Source organism: Rousettus aegyptiacus, unplaced genomic scaffold (genome assembly GCF_014176215.1).
Source record: "Rousettus aegyptiacus isolate mRouAeg1 unplaced genomic scaffold, mRouAeg1.p scaffold_m13_p_4, whole genome shotgun sequence".
Taxonomy (NCBI): Eukaryota; Metazoa; Chordata; class Mammalia; order Chiroptera; family Pteropodidae; genus Rousettus; species Rousettus aegyptiacus.
Window position 1 is genome coordinate 117,754,285 of NW_023416307.1, and position 21,245 is coordinate 117,775,529.

Below are 21,245 nucleotides of genomic sequence, written 5' to 3' on the forward strand. Positions count from 1 at the left end.
AATAAATTTCTGTTGCATAAGCCATCCAGTCTATGGTATTTCCTTACAACAACCTGAGCTGACTAAAACATTTTACTTCCATAATCTAGTTGCTTACCAAACATTTTTTGGTTATAAAACATTACTTTGTCAGTTTCCATTGATCAGTACTACAGAAACAACTCCCAAATATTGGTAACTTAACATTACAATGCTACATGATTTATTTCTTGCCCATCTAATTTAAATTGGATCAAAAAGGCTTCTAGAATGAAAGAGTGAAGACAGAATGTTTTACCATTTTTGAGTTCTAAGAGGGTTGGTTAGCTAATTACCAAGGAATTAGTAATTTTCTGACGATTGATCATGACAGCATTACCTCCTATATAATGTAAAACATAATAGTAGGAAAATACACATATACACAGACACACAGCAAAGACATAAGCTCAGGCAGTATCTCTGTGAAACCTACTCCCTCAGTCATTATATTGCCTCATTTAACACTTGCTTGCACATAGTTACTTATCGCTAACTAAATATTTTGTCTTATTTTTATAACAAATAATAATAATTGCTAGACTTTTTCATTTTGCTAAACATTTTTGAATGTTTGTTTTGTATTATGCCTGGCATTCAGCAAGCAACCCATATTGTTAGCTGCTACCAACACCAGCATGTTCATTATCAGTCATCAGGCCCTGTGAAAACATTAATTCAATTAATCTTTACAACAACCCTATGAAGGAAAAACTGTTGTTTTCCCTGTTTTATAGATGGGGCATCTCAGGCTCCAAAATGAAGCTACTTTTGCAAAGTTAAATAAGTAAAATGTGGCATAACTAAGATTCAAAGCCATATCTGTCTGGCCTAGAGTTCAGAATTTTAATGATATATGATATGGCATAATATGATATATAATCATGTAATATATAATATATAATATAATATACAATTAAATGATATTTCTTATATCCAGACACTGTTGTAAGTGCTTAACATATTTTCATTAAATAATGTCTGGTGTCATAATTGGTTCCTTGAATATGAAGACATTATCTTATTCTCCCTGAGTAGTGACATAAGAGAATCCCAATAAATATACATTTCATTTTGTTCAGGCATGTATTTCAGAAATATTCAGATTTCATGTTCTAATATATTATTTAATTAACTTTAATAGTCTTCATTATAATGTAGTAATGAAAATAAAATGCTTAGTGCATATAGAAAGTGAAGGCTTTTCCTAGTTTAGAATGGTCAAGAAATGAGCCGTTGGCCCAGAATAAGTTGACAAGTTTATCCCGGAGCTTTGGTTTTCCAAAATGAATGAAAATCACTGACATCCTACATCTATAACCAACTGTCCAGGGATCTAGTTACAAAATTAAAAGGGCTGGTGGCAGTTTTGCCTATTTTGAGGTCTTCCAGCTGACTCTTAATCCTCTCTCTCACCTTTTAGCACAATCAACTGCAACATGACCCGAGTCATATGTTAGCAAATTTTCCAAGTCCAAGTCCTTTCTATAGGAATTTTTGTTTGTTTGTTTGTTTTATGTGTTAGATCTTTCTTCATGATTTTCAGTTGATTTTCCTGCCTAGTCTGATAGGATAAATTGATCAGACATCTAAAGTGCTATGGACCAATGACCTCTCTCTTCATCTTTCAAAGACTTCTATTGTAGAAACTTCTATTCCTTATTTATTTATTTATTTTGGAAGTGATGATTCTCATTTATTGATTCCATCAGCTACCTTATCTACTTTACCTTCATTGTCTTTGTTTGCTTTGGATTCTTTAAATATTTTGTGAGATGAGTGAAATTATGAAGTTAGGAAAAAAATTTGGAATGGGGGAAATAAACAATATATTTTCTATATATACTATTTGAGATTTTTCAAATGGAGGGTTTTGGTAATTAAATGTATACAATAATATACAAAAAACAATTATAAATGTTTTTTACTCAATAATATTTAAATAACTTGAATTTGCTTTCAAATGCCTCATTTGGAAATTATAGTGGTATTTATTGGTACTTGGTACTTTTTCTCACAGTTCAAATTACAGAGTATAATCCTGTTTGGAAAATCATTAACATCTCAATAACTGTTCGGAAACTGTGCATGGGTTTTATGTTGCTTTTACAATTAATTTCTACTTAATTCAGTTTATTTGCTTTTTTCATTTATTTGCTCAGCTAATATTCACTATGTGACATGCTTTTAAACTAAAAAAAATAGTGATTTCTCTAAAATAAAAGTATTATTTTCTTCAAAATGCAAATTTCTAAGAAAATTAAATTAAAAGTGATATTGAAGAAAGTTAGTAAAAACTTTATTAAAGTAATTAATTTTATTTTTACTTTTTTTTCTTTTTTGGAGGGAACCATTCCACTTCTTTATTGACCCCACTCATGGTCCAATTCTTTTTTCATCAGATGCCCGAGCTTTCAAATTTCTTGGACATTGCTATGTTAGGCAGCTACCAAAAAAAAAAAAAAAAAAAAAAAATCCAAATGTGGATGATAATTTTCAATAAAACAAAGCTCCAAATGAATGAGATGCCTGTGCATTTCCAAGAATGGGGCAGTAATCACAAATGAATAATGGCAACAGCTGAGTTGGAACAAACACAGGATGATCCAGCTGAAGCAAAGGCTACAATTGGATTAATTTGGCACTAGGTTCATTTTAGTTCTGGTATTTGGACCACATTTGATTTTGCTAGTGACCTAGTTCCACCTGCATTTGTCACTGTTGCTTTCAGACACTTGACAAACTGTTTGTGGGATGAAGTTGGAATGCTGATCTGGACTATAGCAAACACATATTATATTTTATATTTACAGCTTCACTAAATGGCTACAGGGAGACAGATTGTATATGCCTGACAGGTGAGAAAGTCCTGTCCAGTACTGCCTGCCCTAGACAGCATTCAGCAAATAACAAGAGAAAATCACTCCATTTACTCAACAAATGATTGTCTAGTGCAATGTCAGATGGTATACTAAGAATGCAATGATAACCAAAACAAACCATTCTTGAGGCACTGAGCTAGAAAAGAGCTACCCTTTTAAACTCACAGAAGACCCATGGAGCTATGACATATAGAGTGAGGGACAGGATGGCCTTAGTTGAGACTGATGGGATAGGACAGGTTCAGATCATGCAGCTTTTATGTTATTTCATTTAACAAATTATTACTGAGCACTCATTAGAATACTGATATTCTCCAGGCACTGAGTAAATAACAGGGAGCAAAAGAGATGCGTAGTTCCTATTCACACCTGGAGTACACAATCTAATTCTATCAACAGTTAGATAGGTGCCTGGTGATTAATATGAGCTTAGTAAATGTTTCCTGAGTGAATATTCATATAATAGATTCTATAGCAAAGCCTATGCCACTTTTCTCAAGTGGTACTGTACCATATATCTATAATATAAATGAGCATTCTTTAAAGGGAATCTTCTCAAGGATAACAAGCATAACAATTACTATGTACTTTGTCATGAGTGATGCAACAGAAATGTGTACTAGACAGGACATTTGCCACAGCAGAATCCAACTCTGGAAAAAACATCTGTGAAATAGCACTGATCATACATAAATATTATGAAAATGATGCTGGGCTCAAAGACCTAGTAGAGCCAGTAGATTTGAGGTTTCATGTTTTAAGAGACACCAGTAAAGTCAGTTGTCAGTGAAGTTTAGTTCATAATGTGCTTAATTGCAAATAGATTAGCAGTAAGTTAATAGTTCTTTGGAGAATTTAAAAGGAAATGGTAATCATTTTTTACCATGCTACATAAAAGTCAGGCAAAATGGAAACTAAAAAGATAAAAATTAGACTCATCAAATTGGGAATTACTTGGTGTTTTACTGCATCAGTTTAAGTGGCAAGATATTGCCAAAGACTCAATTGCAAAAAAAAAAAACAAAAACAAAAACAAACAAACAAAAAAAAACAAATAAATGACAAAAGAGACGAGATATATGTCTCATAAGATACTTATGAATCCTGTGAAAGCAAGGTGGACAGAGAGAACAAGAATTTGAGTGCAAGTAGAAAAGTGACACATGTGAGCCTTTAGAGGATAGTAATTTCCCAATTGTTATTCACTATACCAAACAGTAGATTTGTTTGCCTTGGTAGTGTCATTTTTAGTGGAAATGGTGTTTGTGATATGATTGGAGCTGGTTTAACTTTATAAGTAAGTGCTGCTTGATACACTGTTCAGCAAAGCACACAGTCTTCTACAACCTAGATTTCACAGTAAAAATGGACTGTCAGTAAGTAACCATGTACGAAAACTGTATGAGTCCCTGATTGGAGGAAGAAGTGATATGTTCAGGTGGCCTTAGATGATGGGAGTTTTGAAGGAGTCTGAGCATATGTATGACCAGGCTCTGCAGACAACTGGAACATTACTGATATTATTGATTATAGACCTGCTATGTGACTTTCAGGAACCAGTAATCCTGTATTCCATTAGAAGCAGTTGTTTGCTTCCACCATGACTTTGCTGCAACTAGGAGTCAGTCACTTGTTTTTCTTCTTTTTTCTTTGTTTTATGTCCCTTTAACACATGTGCTTCTCTATCATTGTACTGTTTTTTCCCTGTGGCTCATGTTCAAGATAATACAGGAGGAAAATTGATACAGTCGGTCCCCATCAATTATGGGTTATCCCTATTTGATTTCTTATACCATCACAGATTAGAGACTACTGAGCCTGATAGCCACTTTGAGAAAGGAAGGAGCTTCTTGATTCAATCCAGTATGGCCAAAATAATAGAATCACTTGCCATACAAACAGACAAATAAAAAAAATCCAGGGTTGTTTTTCTCAGAAAGAGGTTATAATCATGTCAGATATTTAGTTTCAATGCAGATAAGTTTCCCAAGTGTCTACAGCATGATAACATTCAACATAGTAGCAGAATTCATAAGCAGATTTTGTCTCAGAGGTAGCACACAGTTGGAGATATTGTAATGTGTATTTGTCCCATGAGTAGTGTTCAGTTTTCTTAATTTAGAAAATTCCCTCAAGGCCTGAGTAAATGATGAAGGTCTGAGTAGACAGATCCCTCAGGCAAATGTCTCTGGCTAAACACTGAATACAAGAGATGCTGATATACAATGAGAAGGAAGCTACACTCTTATTTTCCTTTTTCTTCTTACCTTTATCTTTTGCTGAGATACAGTTGTGTTCATTTGGGGTTGATCATATGTCTAATTTGAACCAGAACTCAGCAGAAAGGTTGAATTCAATGAAGTCGTTACTTTGAAATTTGATAAGAAAGAAAAGCTACTAGGAGAAATAAATATAAAATAAAATCAGAAGCCAAAGATTATTCTTTGTTTCAACTTTGCATAATTTATGTTGCGATAATTCTGCTATAAGCTATTGATTTTACCAAATTTTATGCCATTTTTGATGAATGTTTTATGCCCATCTCTCCACTCTACCAAACTACGTTTCATGATATGGGTTTACATGAAATGTCTCAAGTTTTTATGTTTAGCTATTTTGTTAGCTATTTTGTGCTGAGGTATGTGATAATCTATAGGAAAAATAATTATTTCCAATAAACCTACTGTCCAGGGATGGGAGAGCAATAACCCAAATATGGCGCCATTTAGCTAGAGAATCCTCTTTCTCATCTGCTATTCCAGTTCAGCATGGAAGAGGCTAGACTCTTTTCCATTTCATATATATTCAATTTTGCATGCTAAAAATAAAGGCTGGCATACAAATGAATTCACTTGCTAGTAAAAGAAAACTTTATCTATATATTTAATTTTTTTGGAAGTAGTAAGCAGGTAATACCAATTTAAAGAAAAGTGATGCCATTGCAAGCAATTATCACAATTTCCCCATTCTGTGCACTGTTGTGAAGAGCATGTCTGTGATTCAATTATAAATGCAATCTTCTCATCTAGAATTGATTTTTCTTTTTTTATGTTTTTATCTCCCACTTTTAAATTAAATCTGTTTAGCTTCCCTTACATTAGATGAACAAAGATCAAAGCCAAACTGTTCTATCTACAAATGTATTTCAGTGCTTCTTTAACTGTAAATAGCAATATTAAAAACAAAATTACATGGGACATAAGGTTTTAATGAGACTAAATCTCATCATTTATTTTAAAATATTAAAACTATAAAACTCCAACCCATTGGCTATGGAAAATCATTCAGTGGCCAAGTAATTTAACACACAACTTAAATCTTCAATAGGTTTTAATTATGGTAAAACTTTTTAAAAACTTTAGTGCCAGATGTTCAACCACTTCATATTATATGAGTATTGATTATGTATTATTCTTTATAAAAATCTGTAACACTGATTTATAGAAATAAATAAGAAGCATGCCATCACAAATACAAAGAGTTAATTATATTAGTTTACTTAGCCTCAGGTTAATTACTGCAATTAGATTTTTGCTAGAGGCACCTTCCCATTTCAATGACTTCTTTGGCATTCATTTTAGTTCATAAAACAATTATGGATCACCTACTAAGTGCCAGATGCTAGGTTGGGGAGTACCAGAATGAATAAGATATATAGAAAAATTCATTGAATAGTCTAGATGGAAGAAGGATGTAAAAATAAGTAAGAGCACAGTATAAGATCTACAGAAGTGTGTACACTGTGAAAGTGGACATGGATGAGGAATATTCGACACAGTATGCATGGAGGGTGTCTTAGAAAGATTCTTCCAGATAATAATGTCTGAGATACAAGTTGAAGTACAAGTAACGAGCACAGAGAAGGAGGAATGGGAGCATGTAGAGAGAGGAGGAAGGATTGGAGTGAGAGGAAAAACCGTTTTCAAGTCAAGGCATTATCTTGAGCAGAAGTGGAGAGGTGACCTGATGTAGGGGGAGCAACGTGCATCAGAGGTGAAAATGTAAGTGATCTTGAGATAGGTTACTGTGGTTGATCATGGCTACCTCATAAGGGGGCCTGTACCTCATGCTTGGGAGCTGAGCCTGCCCTGGTGATTAGTCACTAGAGTTTTAAGCAGGGAAGACACATGGCCTGACCTGCATTTAAGGTTGTTTCAGGATACATGGTGGCAAAATGTATTTGAAAGAAAGACCAGAGGTCAGAGTTGCTCTAAATGTTATTAAATCGTAGAGGCCCAGGCAACAACTAGCAAGGGCCTGACACTAGGAATTAAAGTTAAGGCCACTGAGTCAAGGTGCATTTACAAAGTAAAATCAGGACAACTTGGTGGTTGATTCAAGAGAGAGAGTGGAGGGAGAATGAAAGAGGATATCAGGAATTCATTTCTAACATAAGTTTCTAAGACATAACCTTACCTCTGACTGATAGAGTTAGAGGAGAAGAGGTTTAGTTTAAAGCATCCGTTTAGATGTGACTATATCTATGATGAATACATATATGATAAGATAAACCTGTAATGGATTATCATCATGTATTTTCCCCATATTTTTCCTTAGAATATGTCAAGACCTTTTTATTTCTGTTTAATTTTTAACTTCAGTTGAATTATAATATGCATACAGAAAATCGCACATACCATAGCTACATAGTTGTTTTCACTTGCAGAAAACTCATTGAGTTGTAAATTTACCATTTGCACACAGCTTCAATTTTTTCCAAAGTGAACACATACATCTGTGTAATCAGCACCTTAGATCAAGAAGCAAAATATATTACTAGCACCCCGTCCTCCCCAGAAGTCCCATTTAAGGGCCTTTTATAGCTAAACCTCAGATCAACTTTCTGTAAAGATTACATTTCTTGAGCTACCTAGCATTTTTGGCAAGGAGCAGAAATTGATGAAGCTGAAATTTAAGTTGACAGGAACACAAAGGCAGGGGATTTATCGACATTGTTTATACTATACATGGCAAAGAACACACCTCAAAGAAAGCAAGGGATATATATGCAGGTAGTCCATGAATTGATAATAAAAGAGACCTGGTTAGCCATTTTTATGGAAGGAATATGTTACTCCTTGTCAATTGACCAACCGAGATTCCATATTTTATCATTTTAAAAATGCATTTCTTTTACCTTATTATTTCTGACATTGAGATCTATTGTACAAAGAATGCTGAATTATAGCCACTATCAGCCTGGTACTTGGCAGCTTTCAGTCAGATGTCCTTGCCCTTGGTGCTTGCATTTTGTTTGAGCTATGGCTGTCATCACCTCAGTTGAGTTATTATGTGCATTACTGGTGTTACACATGTTGGTGCCACATGCTAAGCAGTGCCACCAAGGCACAGAAATTGTCCCTCTACTTAGAATAGAAGAAAAGAAATGTCAGTCACCAGTAACTGATGTGACTGATTTAGCAGAACTGCTGGCAACACATCAGACAATAGGAATGTAGCTTCCTGCTGACTTTAAACAGAAGTTCCTTCACTTCCAGTAGCCTGTGAATCCTTAGAGGAAGAGACAAAACTCAGTGTGATCAGGCAAGAGAGTGCTAGCATCAAAACTTGCCAAATGAGCTTGAATGAAAATTCTATAGAAAATAATGGAGCACAGACACTGATGGTTCCCGGGGGAAAAGTGAGTGAGAAGAATGGGATCCTAAATGTGAGAAAATTTTAGGGTCACCTTAACTACTTCATTTTTTTTTTTAACACTGTAGAACACACATAAAAATCATTATGTGATTAAAATGTTTCAATAAATGTAAAATAATTCTTATATAAATTCAAAACAGTTCTAAGTGGTAAGAGCACATTGTGTCATAGTTTAATCCCAGTGTTTTATATTGTTGCTTTGTTGTTGTTGTTGTTCTTAATGGTATACTAAATAATGGTGCATCTTACCAGTGAATGGTGTCAGATGTAATAAATAAAATACAGTCTGTCTCCTCACCTCAACTCATGAACCATCACCAGAATCCTGTGCAAGCCCTCAATAGTATGTGAGTTCATGATGATGACTCAAGGGAAAACAGCAATTGACATTCAAGCTTTTTTTTTTATTTATCTAGTAGTCCGATAAGTGATTTATATGTATATTTTTAATGCCAACATCTCTATAAATTATCTAATTATCCTCATTTTATAGATTAAGTATCTTGCCAAAGATCTGACAGACCTTCACTGCTAGAAATAGATTTTGAAACCACATTTATTTATTCCAAATGCCCTGAATTTAGCTACTATGCATGTTGCCTCTTAGCCAGTAAGTAGATACCAGAATTATTTCTAGTCAACTGTGCCATAGAGCAAATTTAAGTGTCTAACTTAATGGAAAGAAAAGCTTAAAATTCTGCAAAACAAACAAACACACAAAAATAATTCAGAAGTTCAAAGGTTCCTATAATGCTTGAATCACCAACTCAGGTGTGAACACTGGCACAGACTCACTAGAAGTGTAACTTGCTTAACATTTTAATGGTTTAAAGAGCAACCAAGTTACCACACAGATGCAGCCCATTCTGAAGATGTCCAATTCCTTTATAAACCTCACTTCAAAGCCTACTTTGTTAATAATAACAATAGTAATAAATAATAATAATATAATAATAAAAGTCAACATCATACTCTAACCTATCCTCCAGTATAGATAGAGTTCTTAAGCCTTGGTTTATACATTCACATATGATACCCCCCATAAAAGTAGGAGCTTTGTTCTAAAACCCAACGGAAAGTTTTTATATAAATTTTATGTAAATAAAATTTGTAATTTAATTATGTAACATTTTTATATATAAATAAAAATGTGCACACACAGAAAATGTGATCCCCTTCTGTAAAGAAAGAGGAAGTTTTCTTTCTTCTAATAAGGCCACAAAAAGGATGAATGTTGCTATATCATACAGGCTCAAAAGATGTGCTATTTATTACATATCATGTCATCGAGTGTGGGAAAGGATTTAGAGATGGCTTTTTCTTTCCCCCAGGATAGCCCACATCTGCTGGTAGATTTCCTTAAATTCCACCTCTAGGCTGGATATTGAGGCTGGTTCTCTGTGTTAAGGTGGCTGAGATTCTGGCAAGGCAATAGTGGAGTGTTCCCTTCTTACTGACATGATTTCAGACAGCAAAGTTTCTGACAGTCTGAAGTTCAGCTGATCATAACACATATGTCTGATAATATAAGGAAGGAGACACATGGAAGCCAGTATGAAGGACAAAGTCACGAATTGGGCTGAACCCACATCTGTGGGTGGTGGAGGAATACTGGGAGGGAGAGTGAGGCTGTAGAGGCTCCCCTGGTGCCAGGCAAAGGGCTGGACAGGCAGCCGCCATTGTGCCTTTGTCCGGGCCCCATATATATAATACCTCTTTGAAATAAGGAATAGAATTTAGTCTATCCTTTAGCCATCTCTCACAAAATGCAAATTGTAGAAAACAATTTTCTTTTGATATAGCATAGAGAGGCATTATATATGGTTAATTTGGGTGTTAAACTAGTTAAATCCTTCTAACTCCTATAGAAAATAAACAAGAAAATGAAGAAAATCTGATTTCTTTAATCTAATGGTGAGATAAAAATCCCCTTTCCATGTGGTTTTTGTGATACCCTACCTAAAAACAGTGCTTTTGGAAACTTCTTAGAGATAGCTTTTGGTTTTTTAGATCCTAAGATACTGAGAATAAAAAAAGTAAATGAGTATTTCTTTTTTTCAATCACAAGAACATCAACATACCTGCTTCTCAAATATTGAAATATCTACATTGCATCCTATTTAGGAGGTTACACTTGGATCTTGGAAATGTAACATTTATAATCATACCTTGACCTGATTTGAAATAACAATTACTCTCTACTTTCTCCTTTTTAAATAACTAGGAACATTGCAATTTCTTGGCTTTAAAACCTAGCAACCACTTTCCTACATAATTCTCATTTTAAAAAGTCAGTTAAATTTCCCAGGTCTTTGTCATTTATCTCTTTTTAATCCCTTATTAGAAACTGTGTGTGTGTGTGTGTGTGTGCGCGCGCGCGCGCGCGCGCGCGTGCACGTTCTACCAATCAGATCATCAGATCATTCTGGCATTCCAATGCTGAATATGCTATTGCATAATATCCTTTTAATTTTTCTTAAAAATTTCCAGTATCTTTTTCCTATTTGTTATATTCACAGTTTTAGAGATAGATTTTGTCCATCATTTTTTTTTTTTTTTACCTACCCAGGAACTTTCAAAGCAGGTCTCTTGAGAAACATTGCATGATGATTTTACTTGAAGATGCACACCTGGTAGGTATAAATAAGCTCTTGCCTAGTGATGGCAGTCCCTGGTGCCTTCTTGGGTTTCACATATATGATTGAACTGGTGGCACGTGTACTTTGGAAACCTCACAAATGCTTGGCCAAAAGAAAAACAATTAACTCTCAAATATATTCTTTACAGTCTTCACCATTAGATTTTTGAGCTACAAAGCAAAATTTGGAGTGGATCAATTGAAATGTGTTTTAACATCTATAATCTGGGACTAGATATTACCTTGTAGTCACTAATGTTATTTCAAATCCTGTATGTTAAAGGATTACCTTAATTGTTCTGTGAACTTTTCTTCTGTTCCAGTTAGAAAAAAAAGTGCAACTTGCTGTCAGAATTTAACATCATGCATGGGAATGCTATGTTTTCTAGGATTTGGCATTTTTAGCAGTTAAGAATTACTATGTTTTATAAATCGAAATACAAAATGCTATAAATAGAATGATATCATTTGTTTTCAAAGACTATCGATATAGTAGAGCGATGAGAAAATAATAGTAAAAGTGAGATATTTTGTGGCAAACTTTGAGAGTAAGGTTAGGACTGTAATCCGTGAATTATCACAGGGTAAATGCTGTAGCCGCAAGCACTGCCAGGGGAGGGGGGGAAACTCGGGACAAACAGGAAATGGGTTAAGTGTTTATATACTGACAGTTTCATTATTTTAAAAAGATGAATTCAGATTAGATTTATTCCAAATAGAGCAAAATCAGGTCAATATCAAGATGGTGTCAACTCACATTTCAAAATTACGGGTGCTTCCATTTTACATAGCTCATTTCCTCCCACTGTAAAATGTATTTACATGACATTTGTCTTGCTTTGGTTTAATATAGTTTTTCCTTGTAAGATTCTCTAAAGAGGACAATCTTTCATTAAGTTAGAAAATTATAACTTTTTTTTTTTTCACAATTCTGCAAATAAATCCTAAGAGACTGAGAGATACAATGAACAAGCAAAAAGTCTCTAATAATATTTAAGAACACTGAAGACCTTTGAGATATTTAGCTCTGGAGGAAAGTTAGAAAAAAAGAGTTGTAACCAAATCACTAGGGCTGCAAAAAGCTGATATACATGATAAGTAAAATATTTATGTACCAGAAAGCCTATAATGAAACCAAAAATTTCCTAGTCAAGTATAGAAAAATTGAGCTTTTGTATAGGAGAGTTCTATACATCTCAGATTTCAAGCTCCCAAATCCACACTTGACTGGTATGTAGTTGTCAGGCTCCACCTTAATTTATATAACAGCTTAGGGAGTGAAAAGCTGGAAAGATTTTGGTACTCACTCTCTATTATAATTATAGTCAGTATTAATGTTAATGTTTCCCAGAGGATTATGCAACATACTTTTCTTGCTATGGAAATGACTAATACCCTTAGGTACTAAACATTTTCTATGAGGCTTTTATCATTTTGTAAGAACATGATAAGATCTAAGCAACAATCAAATTCATGAGCAGATTCTACAAGATTATACCAGGATTCCATGGCATGTATTTAAATATATTGCAACATAATTATATTCACATTAAATTTGCAAACATTTTAACAACATACGTGGACCAAAGGCTATTTTTCATTTCTAAAACCAACCCACATCTCAAACTCCTAAACTTCTTGTATCAAAAGTACTTATTTGATCTATAACAATAAAACTTTCAAAGTATTCTGTATGTCTAGAACTAGTTTCACACTTAGGCAGCAATAAGATTACATATATAACTTTCTAGAGAAGAGTTTTTTATTTGTTAGGACAGCAGATTATAAAATTCAAGTAGAGGGAGGGAACTTTAAATTATCACAGAGCTTTGTCACAGCTTATGTTTCCTGCACTTTGCCCCCATTAACATCTTGTGCTTACAGAGTCACAACATTCATCATGTTTTGTTATAATGACTTTTTCTTCTTCTCTCTCCAAATCCATATATTCACACCCTTAGCCATCACATGCTCTGAGCTCTAGGAGTATTCCTCACACTTATACATCTTAATAAATATTTACTATGTTGAACTATAGGTGAAGGAGTATTATTGTAAAGTCCTTCTGCTACTGACAGTATCATTTATTTGGACTTGGCCCAAGAACTCAATGCACTTATAGCAGATTTCATTAAAAGGATGTGACTAAATGACCATGAGTCCCAGCTGCACAGATAGAAATCAGGACCATTTGACCTTTGTTGTAGTTTTAGTGTCTGTGTCTCTCTCTCTCTCTCTCTCTCTCTCTCTCTCTCTCTCTCTCTCTCTCTCTCTCTCTCTGTGTGTGTGTGTGTGTGTGCGCGCGCGCGCGTGTGTGTTTTCTATCCATCCATCCATCCATCCATCCATTCATTCATTTTAAAGAATATGCTGACAGTCCTTTGCCTGTCACATAATAGATTTGTTAATGAATGTGTACATACCTTCTTGAAGTCATTTTGATTTACTTTTTCTTAAACTTGTACCCTACTCTAGTGTATTTAAGTACCATCTTGGTTTGTTTGGGCTGCTATAATAGAATACCATAGACTAGGTGGCTTACAAATAATAAAAACTTATTTCTAACAATTTTGGAGACTGAGAAGTCCAAGATCAAGGTGCTAACAGATTTAGTGTGTGGCAAAGGCCCACCTGGTTTATTCACAGGCTGCTGACTTCTTGCTGTGTCATCGCATGGCAGAAGAGGCAAGAGAGCTTTCTGAGGTCTCTTTTACAAGGGCACTTATTCCATGAGGGCGCTACCTTCATGACCTAATCACCTCTCCAAAGTCCAAATGCTTCATACCATCATATTGGGGGCTAGGGTTTCAACATATGACTTTTAGTGGGGGACACAAACATTTATTCTATAGAAAGTATTCAGGTATGGATTTAGCTTCTCAGAGAGTCTTACAACAAAGACTTGAACATGACCCACTCTTCCTCCTGCTTCTGATTCTTTCCTGCCTCCCACCCATTCCCAATGAAAGGATAATTTATCCCAGAGAGTGACTCAACATACACTGAATATCTATGGACATAAGGGCACCTAGAACTAAAGATCAATGAAGGAGGAGAGATGGAATTTATAATAATGCTGAAAACAATACCAATATGTAACGATCAAACCTCAGCTTGATGAGAAATGTGTCATATATAGCTGTGGGTGTACATTACTGGGAAAGTGAGGTGTAGCATTCATCTTGGCGGATATTTCCTATATGATCCTACATTTGCTACATTTTACCCAAAGCGATTAGTTATTTATCTTGACTAATGAAGTAAAAAGTCATAAAAAACAAAATGCTGTGCAAAGATTAAAATGATTTAAAATGAGCTGAATACTATCTGTAATAAATTTATAAGTTTTGCAAATTTAAAAATAAAGAAACTCTTATTCTGAAATATGAAATGACTGTTAAGATAGATATTAAGGGTTAATCAAAATATTATCTATGTTTTAATATGATCAACTGTTAAACTGTATAAACTAATTTTAAAAACTGTATATTTTACCAGGACAACTTTTATAGAAAATGGTGGTAAATGCTTTGAAAACTGTGACTGACTTATCAGTTATTATCTAACTTTTATTCTACTTTGAAAATACTTGTGAGCAAAATATATTTCAGTGCTAACATTTTATATTATTGAAAATAGTAAGAGAACATTTTCTTCATCTAGCACATGTTATTTAGCAAACATCTGTCAGGGTAGATACCTGTCATTAGGTACAAATTACTCTTCAAAAGTAATAGTTAGCTGTTAAGTCTAAGATAATTCAAATCATGAAAGCAACTAATAAGCTTTTAGCAAAAATTTTATTGTGTGAAGGGGCATCTGTGTAAGCTTGAATATCAGCAGTAGGAACAACGTGGTAGCTATAAAAAAACATCCCTGGCAATTTTTGAAAAAGTCTCATTTTCTCTGTTGAGACACATGAAAATTAGGCACAATGTGAAACTGGCAAATAAAAATCACTATAACTAGAAACATCTCATCTTTGAGTATGTCAGTAGTGAGTATACAACTTAAACGAGTGATTTACTCATCTCGTGTTGTTTTCTTCTTCCTTCTCTATTAAAATTGCCTTCTATTTATCATGACAGTAATGTTTTCCACAATTTTAAACACATTCTTCTTTCTTTCAGCTAATTAGATGAGGATTACCAAAAATTTAAGGAAGTTGGCCAATTTGAATGGTGATATGTCCACAGATTACACTACTTGAATGGCCGCCATGTGCTCTTCCTAAGGAAGGGGATGCCTGATTATTCTGTAATATACTACATTAGGGATTCTCTTACTGACTCATTCACAACCCGCTCCACTGGGGACTTCTCAATAATTTTATCATCAGCCTTGGGAGTCAGTGCTTCCTGGATCGGTCTGTACCTCTAAGTGAATGATATAAATGCCTTTGGATTGAGGCCTCCCTTTGCCTCATTGAAAAACTTTTTCTTGGCCACTGATGTCTGCTTTGGTCTAGTCATCAATTCCTTCAGATCAATTTGCTATCCGGCCCCACTATTCCTGAGTTCAGGGGTCTCCATTTCAATCATTTCTGTTTTATATATTTTTCTGGTCCATTCAAATTGGATTGTGTCCTGGACCTAATTCTATTCCCCACATGTCCTGCCCTTATCATAACCTATTGTCTATTCTTATCTAGGAATTGTGTGTTTATTTCTCCCCTTATTACCACTGCTCATTTCTAGGTGTAATATATAATCACAGTGGTGGAGCTGCCATGTATACAATTGTTTTTATGGTATGTTAAGGGTATTTGAAGCAAAAAAAAAAAAAATTAAAACAGAAGTTATAAACTTTGAGCACTAGCAGTACTCTCTGACTCTGACAAAATTGTGATTAAAGAAGTTATTCCAATTTCAGGAAAGCTAAAATGTGTATAGAATGCTTAGATTTGAAGAAATGTGGTGTGCGGTGCCTTTTACCACTGAAGAGGATAGCTATAGATAATTTAGAATAATATGGGAAAAAAATCAAGACTTAGGAAAGCTGAAAACAACTGGTTAACTCAAAATAATTTTGATTAAAATTAATAATTGACAAAATATTCATCACTTCGCCAGGGTAAATATAAGCAAAACTTAGCTCTTTTCAATTTCTCAGATCACATCAACTACACTCTTCCTTAGTAACAGGGAGGTGGTTCAGTCATTTATTGAGAGACCCACTTTTATCCAGGGCTCTATTCCCTCAAAATGAACAACTTTTGTGAAGAGAAAGAAAATAGATCCAAGAGAAACATAATATTTTAAGATAGTTAAATATATTCATGTTACAGTCCTACAGACTAATGATGCCTTTTGTATCAAAACATACAAAGCTAGCCTAAGATTAATATTCTTTTTTACTTCCAATATTCCTTTATTTTTGGTCACATCACACTCCTTGCATATGTGTTCCACTCTCTAGGTTTTTCATAGACCAAGTGTAAAATAAAGATTGCTCGTTGAGGGAAAAATTAATCTGAGATTAAAAAAAAAAATCTTTAGCTAACAGATTTTTAGAGCCTGCCTACAAATGACTAAAGATAAGAAGGTTATAACCTCTCTTTAATCCATTCTGAGCTTAAGTCTCATACCCAGGCTGGGCTGTGTAAATATTCCTACCACAAACTGCACATTCGCTTACTTTCTGCCTTTGAAACACTGGCACTCATTTATGTCTGAGTGCCCTCCCTATTGGGCTACATTCAGCATGCTGACATGACAGCTTTTAGGTAGCCTTCTAAGGGGTGCTTTGCAAAATGGCTGTTTCACATTACTCCATACCATATTGGAGACTTGTTGGCAGTGAAAATATTTACAGTGAGAGGGCTCCTTTTTGTTGTTCACATTTTCAGTTGTTGTAGTTGCTGTCATCTTCATGATTGCTTCCTTCTCGGGGCAGTGAACCAGCTAACAACAGTATCCCCTAAGTATCTATTTTGAGGGCGAGAGGATTGCCTTGCCTGTGTTGATAGAAATAGAATTTATCCATGAAAATTGACAACTGAGTTGTCACCTTCCCCTCAGGTGGTTTCCTAATTATAATTTGTTCTGTGCAGTGCCAGGAAATAGAAGAAAAGAAAAAATGGAATCTCTTTGCTGCTGCAGAGCAAACAGGATCTGCACAGACTGGGAGCCAAGGAAAGTCAGACTAGAAATAGCTCAAAGGTGCTGGCCGGTTGTGAAGATGTGCTAGTTGGAAAGATTACTGAGATGGTTCAAATTGCCTCTAACCTTAAATGAACTCAACTAATGATGGGCTCAGTGATTTCTATCCCAAAATAGGATGGTACTCTGGTACTTTGTTAAATTTGAAATTACCTTTCTGAAAGTGCCATCTATTATTATAACTCTGCACTCAAACTCCCACCTTTATGTAGTCACTGGAGGTCAAATGTGCAGCACTCAGACATAGAGCAATGAACTGAAAATCACCCCTGATGTTCTAATTGCCATGCTCTGGACAATATAGCTTATTTTAAATGACTGTGGGAAACCACTAGTCATATATGTAACTCTTTGACGATTTGTCAGCTTTGATGGGGACATGGTTCAGTGGTTGAAATAATGACTAGGCTTGAAAATGCCTGGGCATCTTGCTTGTCAGTGTTATGTTTCATATATATCCTTTCACTGTTTCCAGGACTATGTGGGATTTGGAGGGGAACTGAGTTAAGTACTATTTGCAACATGGGGAACTTAAAAGGATCCTTAATTCACAAAAAGTTAAATATCCTAAGATAAAAAGTTTTGTCTTTTTAAAAAGCTATTTGGGGTACTCCACTCCTCTGCTGTATTTCTTTCTCTCTCTGTCTCTCTTTCTCTCTGTCCTTTTAAAAGAATCTTTGTCAATCTCATTTTCCACTGTCAGTGTATCTCTCTCTCTCACTGCTGTGACTTCTCTCCATTCTTTTTTTTTTTTTTTTTTTAATCATAGCCAGGGAACTTGTAATTTGTTAAAAAAAATAAATTGCATTTTGACACCATCTCTTTGAGATATTGAGAGCAAGACACACACAGTCCTTTTTAATTTTTATTTTTTAACAGGTTGAGCAAACCTCAGTGATCTAAATGTTATACTTCAGAGAAGTTATACAAAGGTAGTAATGGTCAGAAGCCACAGACTACTCAAAATTGGCATGATGGCTATCTTAAAAGAGTTCATCATCCCACTGAAAGTGGTATCACTCTGGCATTCTAGTGGGTAGGTAGATGGAAATATTTGGAGAGATATTCTCTTATTTGCATTTCTAGATAGCAGCCACTTTTACTTTATATTTATAAGCTCACAACTCTCTCTAAAATGCTTGAAGAAAGATCACATCTCTTTGTGTCCCTAAAATCTTCCACAGGATGGCTCCATAACATGTTCAGGGAACAGAAATGATCAGAGAGAGAATCAGACCAGTCGATGTGGCTAGATTCACCACTACTACAAAGAAAATGGATCAGAGAATCTAACTGTAATGACAGTGCTGTATGTTCTCCTATAAATTACAGTTAGTGTTTCAGCATCCATTTTTCTTATCACCAATAAATGCTAAATTCAAGGTAGCTGCCTTCTGCTCCAGTGTCAGTGATCTTCAGAAAAATTTCTAGTTAGAATATTCCTTAGGATGTATAAGCTTTTTAGGTTTATTTTTCTTAATGCTAATTGGAGATATTTATCCTTTATATTATATATAATATATGCAATAGTCGTCATTAGTAATATATAATATATAATAATAATAAACAGTATGAAAATAGTACGGTTTAAAATTGTAAACAGGAAATAGTAAAACAGTAAATGATAATGTAGTAAATATTATACTACACAGACACATCAATGGGATATATATATTTCAGAAAATAGAAGAAACTACTTTGGAATTTTCTGACATTTTTTTTTTCTTTTAATATTGTTTGCCTAACCCAAATGATCAATTTCAAATTTGGAACATTTTAAGTGACTTCTCTGTTAGAAGTGGAGAATTCAGAGTTCCTTAATATGCTTATTGATTTTACTGTGGCAACAGATTAAGATCAGAATGAAAAGTAGCCCCTTTTCTCTGAGGTATAATAGTGCCAGCCTGAGTAAATGGGATTAGTTTAAGGAATAAGCACACACAATATAATTTTAGAGATATAAAGGTGAATGATGGCTAAGGGAAGACTTGAAGAGTTCAAAATTAAATATTTGTATGAGATCCTTTGCTTAAAATATCTGGCAGATATAAAATAAAAGGACAACTATTGTGTAAAAATTAGAAGAAATTATTTACTTGACATAGCCATTCTTTGATGTTCAAGAAAAATTATTTAAAGTATTGATTTCCTTGAGACAATTTAAAATTAAATTGTGACTTTTTTTGGAGTATATCCATTCACTGTAAGAAATAAAATGCACCTTCATCACTTTGCATGACATGTTAGCTGGGAAATTATTTTTTCATTCTATTTTATATTTTATGCATGAATATAAAGGTGACTTAAGTCTGACTGTTAGAAATTAGACATCTAATACTCATGGTACATTGCTCTAGGAATAATGGGCTGATCATCATGACATTTGAATCTCATAGGTTGTTCATTTGAGATGATAGTTTATAGATTTAGGTGTCTTCTTGACCTTGGTAGCAGAGAAATCAAAAATCATTACTTCTTAATTGCTCAAGGTGGAGTACGTTATCTTTCCAATCCATGGAAAAACATTATGACTGAAAAGAACTCAGGAACCTGAATAAACTATCACAAAGTTGGCTTTTAGCTGAAATTGGGAGAAAAAAATTGAATGAATAATAAACTTGCCCACATTAAAGACATTTAAAAAGAGTCCTGGGTGGGGGTAGTTCTTGGTTTAACTTTCATGGATGTTTATAGAAGAACTGGGAAGTTATAAAGGCCATGCCATTAGAAGCATGCCAATTTAGTGCCTGGAATGTTTTCATGTAAATAGGAGTACTGTTTGGGTGCCATTATAGAATAATCCTAATGAAAGGGCACTCCCAACATCATTTATCATCTATAGTCTACATATGATTAATATCCTATTAGAGAATCATTGATCACTGACTGTATCTTCTTAGCCTTGTGTTTAATTATTTTAAAGATTGATTTAATCAGACCTAAATTGACAACTGTATCTACTTACCCATTCCCTGGCCTAGAGATGTATGTGGCCAACTCTTATTCATCCTTCAAGATTATGGTAGGTGATGGCCACCGTTTCTATTTCTTCCTCTTCTTTATTTTACTTTCTAACATTTTAATTTATTTTTTATTATTTTTTTCTCCCTCTTCTTTAGTAGTAGACCTCAGTTTTATTTGAAGGCAACAATGTACACGAACAAACAAATACATTTTTTAAAAAATTGTTTATTAAAACTAGGTGCGACCATGAGATTATTTTGGGTAATGATAGGTAGAAGTGTGGTATACAAAGCTAGGAAGGTGCCTTGAAAGGACTTCACCCAACTGGAAAATGTGTCTCTTTGTTTTTTTCCACATATTCTATCTTATTGCCTGAAATGGGTCCATAATTGCTGGAGCTACAGCAGCACCTGGGACCCTAAGTGACATTGGAGATGGAATTGACATACTAAGATGATAGAGCAGAGAAATATAAAAAACCTGGATTTCTGGTGACCATGAGACTTCCATGCCAGCTCTGGACTGTTTACCTATCAATTAAATCTATTTTTGAGCAACTATTATTTCGGGTTTTCTATTTTTACAACCAACTAGTTTATAATTGATATTGTTTAAGAATCAAAATGAATCTAATTTTGAAATATACAGAGGAACTGAACTCTTAAGACACTGTGGATTTTTGGAGGCATTGCTGTAGGACCTAGTCAAAAAATGCAATCCTAGTCATTGCTCAGTAATGCTATGATAATATGACTTTTGGTAAATTATTTTGCCTCTCTCAATATTGTTTTCCTCTGTAAAAGTAGAGCTATAACTCCTTAACACTAACACCCCATCCTTGACCATTTGAGATAACCTCACCCTTGCAACCTGGCATCTAAGGAACAAGATTAGAGAGGAAAAATGCCCAAGTCTAGCCAAGAC

The 21,245-nt window shown here is 34.4% G+C and overlaps 1 protein-coding gene across 15 annotated transcripts in view; it reads left to right on the forward strand.

Annotated features, from left to right (window-relative positions):
- The window catches only part of GRM7 (glutamate metabotropic receptor 7), a 761,960-nt gene that overhangs the window by 208,637 nt on the left and 532,078 nt on the right, over nt 1-21,245 (forward strand). The window lies entirely within an intron of this gene.